At 55.6% G+C, this 14,424-nt stretch overlaps 1 long non-coding RNA gene across 2 annotated transcripts; it reads right to left on the reverse strand.

The window, feature by feature from the left end:
* Positions 1-1,798: 1,798 nt before the first annotated feature.
* LOC119877576 lies at positions 1,799-9,229 on the reverse strand. 2 transcript variants are annotated; one of them, XR_005379066.1, is made up of 3 exons: positions 8,272-9,229; positions 7,592-8,016; positions 1,799-4,761 (listed from the first exon to the last, which is right to left on the reverse strand). It is a non-coding gene; the product is annotated as an uncharacterized LOC119877576 (long non-coding RNA). The 2 variants fall into 2 exon arrangements; XR_005379065.1 differs by having other exon boundaries at positions 7,592-8,051.
* Between the last annotated feature and the right edge of the window lie 5,195 nt (positions 9,230-14,424).

The following is a 14,424-nucleotide window of genomic DNA, read 5'->3' on the forward strand; positions in this document are numbered from 1 at the left end:
TATGGGGAGAATGTGAAACACATTTGTGAAATAACTCGGAAGAGTCGGGAACTTCCATGGACGGAGACTCACGACACTGCCAATACTTATTGGGAAAACGCTGTCAGAACCTGTGATACACTGGCACCAGTGAACAAAGATTCTGACACACGCGGGAGTGTCACCGTGTACAAGGGTCTGCAACACAGTCAGCAGGGACTGAAATCACAAATATGCTTACCAGGGTAAAGGGTTTTACACTGAGATGTTCCCGGGTGCTGAGAACAGATACCAACTGCCTCCGTGGCTCCCCCAGGTCTCTCTGAGGCCCCACAGACAGCAGAACCACTACCAGAAAATACACCAACGATCCGTCAACTCCAGGGGCCGAATCTGGAGTGGCCCCTGACAGCAGAGCCCTGACAGACAGAGGGGAACTAGTCCTGAGCACAAGTCCTGACAGGGAGATGGCACATTTCTGAGCAGGACACAGATGGGAGGTCGGCCCTCTGCATCAGCTGAGGAGATCCCAGCTGTGCCAGTAGCAGACCTGCAGAACTTTCCAGCAGTGAGCGCGTGCACGCTCCAGCAGTTTGTACTGAGGACCACCCTGGTGCATGGAACACAACGCACGCTTTCCAGACAGACTTGCCTCCGCGACACCAACCACAGTAGTTGCCAGGCTGCTGCCCTGAGAACTGGCGATGGTCTAACCCCAACAGCCTCAGAATCAGGAGAATCGGCACAATATGCTGAACAAATAGCCATAAAATTGGCAATGAAAGAATCTACTAAGGGAAACCAGAATGGGGTATATCTGTTCTCAGACTTCTGGGTAGAGCTAGTGACATGCTCTTTGGTGTGGAGCGTGGCGGGGAGATGACCATGCAGCAGGAAACAGATGTGGGGTAAGGGCGTATGGCAGAAAGCAGCACGGGCTGCTGTCCCCGACTTCATCACACATGTCCCTGCATGTCAGAAGGACAACTGGGAGCACACATGGGCACCTTGCCAACACGTCACTCTGGCACGTGCAGCAGGAGAACGTGGTGAGAGAACAGGAGCTTGTACACTCCCACCAAACACCTCCACTATCAAAGACGGGAGAGAACGGGCACAGTTACAGTTCAGAGGTCAGTAATGAATAATCTAGACAAGGTCGAAGCTGGCAGCCTCTTCCAGATTATACAAATGGGGCCTAATGGACCCTACATGAGGACAAACTATATGCAAGGGCCACAGTAGACACAGAGTCAGGAAGAGGCATCCTCTATCGACACACAAAATATTTTACACAGCCCACCATCAGAGCACTAGAAATCTGGGTCGTTTGCCATGGTAGCCCAACCATCATTGCATCGATCAGGCCACCCACTTCAGGAAAGCAAACACAAGACCGGGCTGAGGAAGACGCCACAACGTGCCTCTTCCCCTTACCCCACGACCCAAGTGCCTCTGATTGAACTGAGAGGCCCAGGGGCTTGTTCTGCAGCAAGACTCTGGGTTGCTCGCTAACCATCTAGAATCAAAGCTTGGGCTGACCCAACCTGGGAGGCGGCAGGATCTGTAAACCACCGATACAAAAAGGACAGACCAACTCCCGAAAGATTACCGCAGGCCCCCACAGAAATAAGACTTAGCACAACACCCGCCAGAATCTAAACCAAAAGGAAACATGTTAATTAAAAGTAGGGTGGGGGATCCCTGGGTGGCGCAGTGGTTTAGCGCCTGCCTTTGGCCCAGGGCACAATCCTGGAGACCGGGGATTGAATCCCACGCCGGGCTCCCAGTGCATGGAGCCTGCTTCTCCCTCTGCCTATGTCTCTGCCTCTCTTTCTCTCTCTGTGACTATCATAAATAAATAAAAAACTTAAAAAAATAAATAAATAAAAAATAAAAATAAATAAATAAAAGTAGGGTGACACTGATCTGTGCGTACACGTATCTCCCAAACAGGGTTGCCACTTGAGTTAGATGTGCCCGTGACTCCGGGTGCCATGGGCTGGCGCCGCAGCAGAAACAAGAGAAACTAAGAGCCTCTTGGACTTTGGTCTCAGATCTGGAGGGGGCAGAAAGCCAACATACTTCCGCAGATCACTACCTCCGAGCAGTGTAGACAGCACTCCTCCACGTAGAGCCTCTCACTAGGGAACGGCTCATTTTGTAGGAGCTTCCCTGCCTGTCAACGAGTGGGCTGAGGGCATGTCCCATTGACAAACCTCCACCATGGCTGAAACTTCCACTGTGACGAAGGGTCAGACCCATTTGCAGCGGAGGCGCACCTGTCTGCCAGCCTACCGTCCTAGAAATGTGGGAGCCGCTGAGCTCCACAGAGTGCGTAGATCCTCCGGATATCCTGGGCCCTCCTCCTGGGGCATCCCTGTAGCCTAGGAGAGGAAGCATGGAAATCCTGGCTGATGCCTGTAAAATGGGTCTAATCCATGCAGTCTACCACCCGGACAGCAGTCACCACTCAGCAAACAATGGGACCCTATGGATGGAAACAGGAACAGGCCACAGCAGGCTGCTCAGCCCCGGCTAGACTCGGGATCGCTGGCCTGCTGGTAAAACGTGAGCCTGGCCGGTCCCCCACTGTGCTAGAGGGATGAACCCCGCAGCTTGGACAGTGGGAGCCAAGGGGGTGAATAATCACTGATAAGCCGCTCTGGGGCCAGGATACGTGGAGGGACATGCAGGTCCATCTGCAGGAGCCTGAGGTGATCCTCACTGTTTTCGTATCCCAGCTCATAAGGCTCTGACAGCTCCCGGCCATCAGGCAGCAGACGCCCCCGCTGAGGCTCAGCGCCGGCTAACAGACTCTTCAGCAGAGACAGCAGACTGGGGACATAGGCAGAGTGGCCACCTCAGTGCCTGACGGGGTGGCCCAGAGCTACCGATGCAGACTGCCCTGGAAGTACAGTGACCGGGTTACCGCAGTATCACCACGTCCCGTGTGTTCTCAACAATGCCCAGGGCAGCTGCGAAGGGATTCCAGGATCATCCATGAAGTCCCCACCTGGGGTGGGCTTGGCAAATGGATTCTCGTGACCCCTCCCTCTGAGTGAGGGTGCTAAATGTGCCTTGGTTTGTGTGGATACTGCATCTGGCCTCACCCAAGCTTTCCCCATCACTGTGCAAACCAGGCTGCCCCACTAGGGAAGCTGGGTGCCATGTATGGGTGATGGACGGTTGACCCTGCAAGGATCATAATGTGTAAGAGTGGGGGAAGGAACGTGACAGTGCACGGAGCATCCATCTGTCCTATAACCACAGCATCAGGGCTGGTAGGAAGGAACAGTGGAATATGAGAACAGCAGAGTAAATCACTGACAGGTAAACCATCTTGGCCAGGTGGACCACAATACTGTCCAGGCTTTACTACGTCAGAAGGGTCAACCAGTAGGGCCCGTTGCCCCGTGTGCCAGATGGGAATTCCCACTGAGGCACCCAGTTCCATAAACCTATGGAAGCTGCAGGACACAATCAATGCCCTGACTCCCCGGAGGATCCACACGCTCTGCTGCTGAGGACAGGAAGCCCCATCACACCTGGAAAGGAGCGAGGCTCTGGAATTTGTACTGGGAAGTCCCACTGGGATAGACCAGGCATTTCCCACCCCTGGTTGAAGGGAAACTACCCAGTCTCTGCTGGAATCCCACTGTCTTGCTGCAGCCAGACCTACTAAAACACACTAGAGCTGCCATGGAACGCACACCGTCAGAAGAGGGGAGAGGGTGGGAGTCCTGGTGGGTATTACCCCTCCGGGGAGAGGCTGGAGGGCATTAAGCAAGAACAGGGAGGACTAGCACCCTGGTCATCTAATATGACCAATAGCGTGTCCATAACACTGGTATGGGTATTGTTTTCCTGTCAAACACACTATGAAGGCCGCCCAACAGATTGCTCGCTGGAAGGTTCCAGAAAGTCTTCCATCAGAGTCATGATTGGCTATGCTCAGAATTGGAATGGATTTATGTAGCTTCCTCTGGGTTAGAGACATCAGCACACCCAGTCACCCCTATGTTGGGAACAGAAAAGTCACTCTAAACAGAAGCCACCCAATTGTACCAGACATGTGGGATGGGCACCCCTGGGACTGTAGTGACCCTGTCAGATGAAGGGAGAGTGACTGCTTGGCACTGACTGGTCCCATCACCCGGGTATTTAGAGGGCGGCCCCTAATGGGCCTCCACGGTTTTGTGCACAAATCTTTGGTCATGGCTCCCACCTGGGTGGTTGGGCCGCTGCACCCTGGGGTTCCCCTAGGCACAGGGGAGAATCTGCCCCATGGGCACAACAGTTGACAAGCCCCCTCTCCTGAAGGCCGGATGAACACACTCTGTCTTTGACGGCAGGATCCCCTGGATGCTGTCGTTGTTTACTCCATCGGTCTGCAGACTTTGCAGCACAGACGGCCCTGACTGAATTTATTCAGTGAGCCTTGAGGGGTGGCCAGAAAGTCTGTCTTTACTGAACACCCAAGCATCTCTAATGAGAACAGCTATCCTCCCAAATCGAATGGCCTTGGACATCACCGCTGCCTCGCAAGGAGGCACCGGTGTCATTATCCAAGCAGAATCTTGCAGGTTGGCGCCTGACAGAGCCTGCTACTGTATCATGTTTCTCGGACCTCATGAGGAGCAGGGAGCGCCCTGAGTGATTCCATAAATCAGTGGTTGGGATCATGGGCCTCTTGGTGGGAAAGTCGTTGCTCATTTGGGGAATTGCTGTCTTCTCTGTGCTTTCTCCTGGATGCACCTGTATCACTGCTGTGGCCTCTGCCTGCAACACAGCAGGACAGCTGCCACAGGAGGCATCTCCGTGCTCGTGAAAGCCCTTCCTGGCCCCTCAGGGCCCACTGCAGAACAGAGGTTTCACGTGAGGTTGTAAGAGCCAGGCACGAGGGGTAGGTGCTGGGAAAGGTCAGAGAGGCCGTGACCCGGACCCAGGCAATCAGAGGCTCCCCACCTCTCCCCTGTCCTTGGAATGTGGGTTTCCTTGCCCTCCCAACTCCCAGTGGCTGCTCCAAGGATGTGGCCCTAAGACAGTGATGTGGCGTTGAGACCCTCTGGACGGTAGACGTGACTGAGCCCAGTTCCGGGCTCTGCGCAAACCTCTAAGAGGTGGCAGGGAGTGTGGAGATCTACCTGTCTCGCTGCTGCCCAAGACAAGCCACGTCTGTGAGTTCCCTGGCTTCTCCAGACTGCCACCTACCAATCTGGAGGGGCCTGTCTGTTTCTTTGCTCTCTCCCTGTCCTCAGAGCAGCGGCCGGGTTCACATTACATCTGGGAAGCTCCCAGGAGCTTGCAGACCAACAGTCATGATTAGATCATTAACCCTTGATCTGCGGACACTATGTCCAGGCTTTGATAGAACGGGGACACCCTAGACTCCACCAAAAAACTATTAGAACGGACACATGCTTTCAGGAAAGTTGCGGGATACAGAATAAATATACAGAACCCTGTTGCTTTCCTATATACCAATAATGAAGCAGCAGAACATGAAATTAAAACAATACCGTCTACAATTGCACCAAACACAATAAAACATCTAAAATAAATTTAACCAAAGAGTGAAAGACCTCTATTCTGAGAACCAGAAAGCGCTGATGAAAGAAATTCAAGATAAGCAAATGGAAAGGCCTTCCATGCTCATGAGTTGAAGAACAAATATTCTTGAAATGCCTCTACTACCCAAGACCATCCACACATTCAATGCAACCCCTATCAAAATACCAACAGCATCTTTCACAGAGGTAGAACAAGCAATCCTAAAATTTGTATGGAACGAGGAAAGACCTTCAATAGCCAAAGGAATGTTGAAAAAGAAAGCCAAAGCTGGTGGCATCACAATTCCAGACTTCAAGTTATATTACAAAGCTGTAGTGATCAAAACACTATGGTATTGGCACAAAAACAGACACAGAGATCAATGGAACGGAATGGAGAACTCATCTTCAACAAAGCAGGAAAGAATATCCTATGAGAAAAACACAATCTCTCCCACAAATGGTGCTGGGGAACCTGGACATGCAGAAGAATGAAACTGGACCACTTTCTTACACCATACACAAAAGTAACTTCAAAATGGATCAAAGATCTAAATATGAGACAAGAATCCATCAAAATCCTAGAAGAGGACACAGGCAGTAACTTCTCTGACACTGGCGGTAGCAACGTCCTTCTAGATGCGTCTCCTGAGGCAAGGGAAACAAAAGCAAAAATGAACTATTGGGACTTCATCAAAATAAAAAGCTCTGCACAGTGAAGGAAATAGTCAACGAAATTAAAAGACAACCAAGGAATGGGAGAAGATATTTGGAAAGCACATGTCTGATAAAGGGCTAGTATCCAAAAAATAACTGATACAACTCGATACCCCAAAAAGCAAATAATCTAATTTAAAAATGGGCAGAAGACATGAACAGACATTTGTCCAAAAAAGACATGTGGATGGCCAACAGGCATGTGTCTGTTGAAGAAGATGCTCATCACCAGGGAAATACAAAGCAAAACCACAGTATCACCTCACACCTGTCAGGATGGCCAGAATCAACAACACAGGAAACAACAGGTGTTGGAGAGGAGGCGGACAAAGGGGAGCCCTCGTGCACCGCTGGTGGGAATGCAAACTGGCGCAGCCACTCTGGGAAACAGTGTGGAGGTTCCTCAGAAAGTTAACAATAGAGCTACCCTAGAATCCAGTAATCACATTTCTGGGCATTTACCCAAAGAATACAAAATCAATCATTGAAAGGGATACATGCATCGCAACGTTTTTGCAGCACTGCCTGCAGTGACCAAGATGTGGCAAAGCAGCTCAGGTGTCTGTGGACAGACGGATGGATAAAGAAGAGGTGGTGTGTATACACGCGGGGATAGTAGCCCTCAGAAAGGGTGAGATCTTGCCATTTGCGACAACGTGAATGGACCTAGCAGGTATCGTTCTAAGTGAAGTAGGTCAAAGGAAGAGAAATACACATGCTCTCGCTCGTGTGTGGAATTCTAGAAACAAAACAAGCAAAGGGAAGACGAGGAGCAATCCAGGAAACAGACCCTTCCGTGTAGGAACTCTGGTCAGCAGGGGGAGGAGGGGGGAGCGTGCACCAGGTCCAGGGGATGAAGCACACAGGGACCCTGGGGAGCACGGAGGGATGTGTGGAAGTGCTGAGCCTCTACACTGTGCGCCCCAAACTAACACAACACCGCATGTTAGCTACACTGCAATTGAAACCTTACAAAAACGTATCACGGAAACAACAGCAACAACAAGGCGACGTGGATGGCAAAGACCAGCAACCTGAGCATCATCGGCCCTGAAACCCCGCAGACCTCAGAGGGGATAAGTGCCTTCATGCAGGTTCGGGCTTAGATGGGGTCCACACAGGTGTCTCCTGTGTCCCGACCCCGCCGGCCTGGCCCTGTCCCAGGCTCCTGGTCCCCTGACCTGGGAGGCTCACCCAGGCACATCACTCACGCTGTCACAGCCCTAGGAGCCAGCGCCCACCTCCCACCACCTATGCATTGCATCAACCATGGAGCCCCCTCCCCTGAAATTCCTTTGAGGCAGCAGGGAAATGGGGGCAAGTCCGTCCCCAGATGGACTCACTGTTTCTGCAGCACACGAGACCCAGGTGCCTCTCCTCGAGGATACCATGGTCAGCACTCTGGAGCCAGTCCTTGCAAGGCTTCGAGATCCCTCCACTCTGCCTTCGTGGGGCAGAGATGAATTTGTGTGGATTGGCCCTTGGAAATAGGCAGATGCCATCTCCCCAGTGGCTACTCGCGAACAGGCCCCTCCAGGCACCCGCGTGTGTGGCTGGAGCATGTTCAGTAGGCGCCCCGTCAGCCCGCCCTGGGGAGCTGGGGTGGGGGTGGAACCACACACACAGCCTCCAGGCCGTGGGGAGCCCCCCCCCCAACCTTAGATGTACTTTTCAAGTGGCCAAGCTCAGCCCCCGTCTGGACTGGCTGCCTGGTGGGTCCGGGCTTCCCAGGTATCAAGGCTCCACGTGTGTCCTTGAGGGGCTATTCCTGCAGCCACCAGGCCGTGTCCTGGCAAAGCAGCCCTGACCCCCCACCCCCATCCCCACCACAACCTCGGGAGAATGTGCAGGAGGTCGTTGGAAGGGGCATCCGACCACCCACCCCAGAGACCCAGCTTCTCCAGCCATGCGGTGTGTTCCAAGCTGCGGGCCACGCGGCCCCCCACATCCTGTCCCCACACAGTACGCTCCCACCAGTCCCCCAGTGGCAGTGGGGCCCTGAAGCCTGCTCTGAGCCTCCTACCTTGACAGTGAGTCGTTGGGGTCAAAGCCCAGCAAGGATTCTGAGCAGTGGCTCTCATCTGCTGACAGCCCATGTGCGCTGGCTGCGGAAGGAAGTCCCTGCCTTCTCCCCACCTCCAGGCGCCAGTTGTCTCTCACAGAAAGACAACACAGTCGTGGACTCAGGCCCACCTGGCCACACGGTCCCGGCTCCTCCAGCTCCAGCTGAAAGGGACACGCACAGCCGTGTGCGCAGGTGCAGGCTTGCAAGTGGGCAGAGTGTGTGGGCCATGACCCTGGAGCCTGGGGGCGCCGCCACCCCACACTCTAGCACCTGCGTCGTGGGCGCCCCTGACCCGGGCAGCCAGCTGAGGCCCTGCGGACGTCGGAGGTGCGGGAGAGCTGCCATCACCCCACAGCCTCTGGAATAAAAGATCCCCCCCAAACACTTTGTGGGATGACAGCCTGTAATGGTGCCGAGCCTGCCTGCAGCTGCTGCCTGAGGGTGTCCCAGGTTCCTGAGCATCGAGCCTCCCAGGGGTCTCTTGCTGGGAAGCACGCCGCGGGCCACCCCAGCCCCTCCGGGTGACCTCTGGGGGAGACACGGGCACAGCTGGCTGGCCTGGGCCTGAGGATCGGACCCCCGGGGCTGCTCCTCACACTCACACTCTCCTGGGTCCCTGGATCCCCATACCTGCGTGGCTCGTGTATGCACGGTAGGGGCCCCTTCTCCTGTGCCCTGGAAGCCGGGTCCCTCTGTGCCTGGGGGCTCCATCCACACCCACACCACCCTGATTGCCTTCCAGGTGGAAGGGCCCCAACTCCGAGGCTCCTTCTAAGCTGGCGGCTTTCATGTGGCAGCAGCCTGTCTCCTCCTGGCTTGTGTCCCAATGGGTCTCCGGCTTCTCCAGCCTTCAAGGCTCCCCGGGTCTCTCGTGGGAGGATTCACCATCACCCCACCCGAGGCTGGAAACCTAGGGTAGGTGCTCTGGCTTCAGGGCCCATCTGTTTCACGTGCAGGATCCAGCTTGGGGCCACTGATATCAAGCACCTCTGTGAGGCAGCTCCCAGGCCCAGGTTCTCATCAGCTGCCCTCTTAGGTCCAGGCCATCCTGGCCTGCAGCTCCCCAACCTTAGTCTGCAGGTTCCCCTTGTGGCCTCTTGGGCCAGGGCCAGTCCCCTAAACATGCACACTGCCGCCCCCAGGCAAGAGAGTGCTTCCCCTTAGAAAGTCTTTCCAGGAGGCCGTTTAAAACTGGCTGCACAAAAAATAAATAAATAAATAAAAAATAAAACTGGCTACACAGAGTCTGTTTTGTCAACCAGGTGCTTGATGTGCCCCGGGCATCCACGTGCTCATCCCCAATGCCAGACAGACTCCTCATGGCCCAGGCCAGCCCCCAGGTGCATTGAACAGAAAAGGGCCCTCCCCAGCCAGGACTCAGCACACAGGGATGGGATGGTGGGGCGCCCTGGACGTCCCCATGGACGAAGCCCAGGTTCAGGGAGATGGTAGAGGGCCAGGCAGAGGTGGAGGCAGGGGTGGTAGGGATGCAGCCATTACAGGAGGCTGGAGAGACCAGGGAGGATCCTTCCCTGGAGCCTTGGGAGGCAGCTCGGCCCTCAATCACCTGCAGTTAGAGGCCGGGAGAGGCCACACCTGTTGTTGCAGCTCTGGGTCTGTGGCCCTATGTGAGGATGGCCCAGGAGCAGCTTACCCACATTTCCCCATTTCCTCCTCAGAACACAGGCAGGACAGTGCTGTGGTCTCCCAGGGGCTGTGCCCAGCCTTCCAACTGTCCCTGCAGCACCACCAGGGCCATCAGACATCAAACAGCAAGCAGAGCCACCTGGTGGAGCCCCACCTGAACCCTCACCCCAGGACCTGGGGACACAACAAAATGCTATCTGATGCCACCGCGTTCTGGGGTGCTTTGTTACACGTTAAGTTGAATGGCGGGCAGGAGCCCTGCCTGAGAAACTTACCGAGTGATGCGGGAAATGCACACACATCCCAGAGGTCCTCAGGTCTGTCCCCTGCCTGGGGGACGGCTCCACACTGGCCAGGCTGCATAGCATGTGACACGGGTTGAGAGCAGAGTGCAGTTGGGACTACGGGGCGGGGTGTGTGCGTGTGTGTGTGTGTGTGTGTGTGTGTGCTGTTTTGCCAAAAGAGAAACCAGGTGGGGAGTGGCCCCATGGGCAGAGGCAGACAAGTGGCCACAATGGGGGAGATGAGCCTGCCCCAAGCTCTACCACGTTAGGCATCCTGTAACCCCATCAACTCCTCCCACTCAGGCTCAGGACCCTGTGCAGTGGGGGCTCCCCAAAGTTACACACAGTCTTCAGGACCCAGCAACCCACCCAAGGTAGGGGTAGACTGGTGCCACGAAGCCCTGCCCACCAGCGAGTGGCAATGCGGTCCACAGTAGTCAGAGGCAGATGCTCAAATGTCCCTGAACCGATGATAACCAGGCAGACCCGGCACGTCCATCCACACGAGGGGATGTTACTTGGCCACAAACGGAGCAGCAGCCATGGATGAACACATCAGGCTCCACGGGAGAAGCAGTCACAAAAGACCCTTTGTGCGACCCCTCCAGGGACGGGGCTGGGCATCACCTCCGGCTATGCACCCATCCCTACTTGTTCCAGTAGATATCCAGATCTCCAGCCTCCCTGCACTTACACAGTGGGGCCATCCTCACTCGTGACCATCCCCACCATCTGATGGGCTGGGTGCCAGGGGTGAGGAAGCAGCAGGGGGAGGGGGAGGAGATAACAGGTACCACCTGGACAGCGCGGGAGAAGGACTCCTGCCTGCAGGGTTCCAGCCACTGCCCCATTGTGCTGGGAGCAAACGCCTCGCTGCATGTCCAGTACTTGATCCAATTTTCAAAAATCAGTCGTGCTCAATTAACAAAATTAACAACAGGAATACCAGTGAACATTCTCCATGGTCAAAACAAGGGCAATCAATACTGACAGACAATTCAATACGGCAACTCTGGGCACACACAGTAGTAGACCCTCTGGCGTCAGAAGAGAGAGGCGTGGGCTCATGCCTGGTCCTCCCGCTTCCAAAGCAGGGGCTGATGGGGCCACATGACAGCATGCTGCATTCATCCTGGGATTTGTGACCACGCCTGAGCCTGAGGTCACAGGGACGCCATGCAGATGTCCAGCGAACGTCGACAGGGCACCTGCCGAACTGCTGGGTACCAAGGCGACCTGTGAGACAACCCAGCAGTGCTGGGAGAACCCCGGGTGTGGGACTGGCTGGAAACCCAGGAGTCCCCAAGCACAGAGCTGACTCCACCTGCAGGGGACGTCGTCCATCCTGCCTGGAGGCCACGTTCACCTGCACGTCTGTGGACAGGAGCCATAAGAGGATCGTAAAGGGCAGGGAAGAGAGGTCACTAGGCCAGGGGCTGGCCACCACCTGCAGGAACCTGCCTACCTGCCTTTGTGTGTGGCCATTGGGGCACAGGTGTGCTCACTCACCTCCCCATGTCCACAGCAGTGGGTGCATGAGGCCACGGAGCTGTCCCAGCCACCCTGGCTCTTTGCAGAGACCTGAGCACAAGCCCCTAAGTCCTGGAGTCACTGCATGGGTGGGAGAGCTGAGGCTGGAGCAGCCACGCAGGCCCCAGGTGGAGGTGCCAGCGGGACTGTGGGCGCTGAAGCCACAGCCCTCACCATCCACTCCTGGAGGGCATGCTAGGCTGGTGGCTTCCACTCGGGACCATCTCCTCCCCACCCCCCACCGCCGCAGGGGTGCAGTCCAGTGGGAAAGCTCTTCCCAGGGGGCGGGGCCAGGGGGACGCGCACCAAGCTCATCACACTGACCCTCAGCAAGTACACCTGTTGACATCGAAGTGTGTGCAGCTGATTTGCTAAATGCCAGTCTGATGTGTGAGTGCTCCTGATCACCAGGATGAATGTGCCCCGTCGTGTCAGATGGGCGGCTTAACTTCAGTGACAGTACCCTCCTTGCCCACCAGCCCCCTTCCCCTCCTGGAGGCCACAGGGCACGAGACCAAGAGACAGGGAAGCTCCAAGAAGCTTTGTCAGGCATGCACAGCAAGGACTGAATAGGACGCCTCATGCACACAGTAGGCGCTCAGCGATGGGCCGGCGGCCCAGGAGCCTCTACAGTGGGAGGAGGGCAGCCAGCCAGGATCCGCTCACAGGCACAGGACCCCACTGAGCTGGGCACAGGCCACAACCCTCAGACAGGGCTGCACGAGCAACACTATGCCCCTGGTTTCTGCAGAGGACTACAACTTCCCTTTTCAGCTCCCATTCTGGACATGGCAGGGGTGGGGTCTCCGTCAGGATCTCCCCTCTGCCCTGGGTTGGGTCGTGTCAGGAGGGACATATGGGCCAGGAAGAGAGAAGTAGCATTTGACACCGGGGGTTGACGACACGGTGAAGGGGGCTGACAAGCAGGTGGGGAGAGGAGGCCACTGTGCCCCAAGCAGAGGGACAAAGGGAGGGGCCAGGTAATCCTTGGGGCCTACCCTGGAGTCAGGGTCATACACATCCATGGCACCTGGGACCCCTGAGTGCCTCCCCTGCACTACCTGTCCTCCCCAACACCCCATCATCCCAACCACACTGTCCCAAGACCATACAGGAGACTCCTGCCTGCCCGGCTGCCCCTGGGCCTGGACGTCAGATCTGGATACCCCATCCCAGGCTCCCTCCACTGACATCTATCCTGGAAGGACCCCTTGCCCTTCTCTGCCTGGTCACCTAGGAGCCCCATCACAGAGGCTTCACCCTCTTGGTACTTGTGGGGAAGCAGGTGCAGGGATTCCCTTTCTCAGAGGTCTCTCAATGTCATGCACACCCATTTCCCCGAGACACCCCCCCGACACCCACGGCCAGCCCAGGGTCCCTAAGACCCCTTTATTCACACCCATGGCCGGTCTGGGGCCCGAGACCCTCTCCAGTTGGGATAAACCACTAGGACCCTCGAGCTCCCTGAGAGCTACTGCCCTCACACCAGTTACTGCAGAGGAAGAGCACAGGGCAGGCCCAGGAGGTCCCTAAAGCCCCATCTGTGGGGCCCTCCCAGTGGGGCTGTGGACAGAGTCGGCTCTAGCCCTGACATGGGACAGCAAGCACCGGGCACTGCCAACCAGGGGGCTCCCACCTCAGTGTCGTCTCTACAAGACTGGGGCCAGGTGGCTGCTGGTGCCCAGCCCCTCCCAGGGTGGAGCAAATGCCGTGAGGCCCAAAGCTCCACCGTGACCTGTGTGTGGGCTCTGAAAGGCCAGGTCCGGGCGGCCAGCACTCCTAGTGGACAGGGCACTGTCCCTCCAGGGAGCCAGGCAGAGGCCAGCCCTCAATTTGGACTGTTACATACTCCACCAGATACCAGACCACCAGATAGGCCCAGCAACCAGGGCAGCCCAGGGCACAAACCTTCCTATAGAGCCAGGGCCCAGGCGCCTCAGCCCGACATATGTCCATTGAGGTTGCTGGTTCCTACCTGATGACTAGGGCTGACTCAGCTCGGAGTGGCCGCCTGACCTCAAGAAGGGAGAATGGCAGAGATCCCCCCATGCAGGATTCCCATCCGACCTATAGAGGACTTGTGTCTGAAGCAGGTGATGGAAAATTCTGCAACTACATACAGATGATGGTCACAGCATAAATGCACCAAATGGCACTGAATCATGTATTTTTAAATGGTTAATTTATATTAGATGGTTTTTATCCCAATTTTTAGAATTTAGTGTAAGTATATCCCAAATATTGCATATGACATACTTAGACCAAATGACATCACGTATCTGAAATTTCAAAAAAAACCCCACATTGTTTTAAAAATTTACTTAGTTTTAGCAAGAGAGTATGTGTGAGACAGGCAGAGGAGAGAGAGAATGTCCCCACGGAGCATGACCGTGATTTGCTCATGAACTGGACTTGAGTCAGATGCTTAACTGAACTACCCGGGTGCCCCTCCAAAAAGTGTTTTTCAAAACCCCAACTCAAGCTAAGTGTGACCACAACCCCAGCCACAGATAAAGCCTGGACTTGGCAGGGAGGAAGCAGAGCTGGGCGGAGGAGCGGGCAGCAGGGAATGCTCATGGCCTGGAGGAGCTGGCAGGGCAGTACGTAAGCGGCTGCTCGTGGGGCCTGGGATGGCAGTGCTGGTGTTGGA

Source organism: Canis lupus, chromosome 26, assembly GCF_011100685.1.
Source record: "Canis lupus familiaris isolate Mischka breed German Shepherd chromosome 26, alternate assembly UU_Cfam_GSD_1.0, whole genome shotgun sequence".
NCBI lineage: Eukaryota > Metazoa > Chordata > Mammalia > Carnivora > Canidae > Canis > Canis lupus.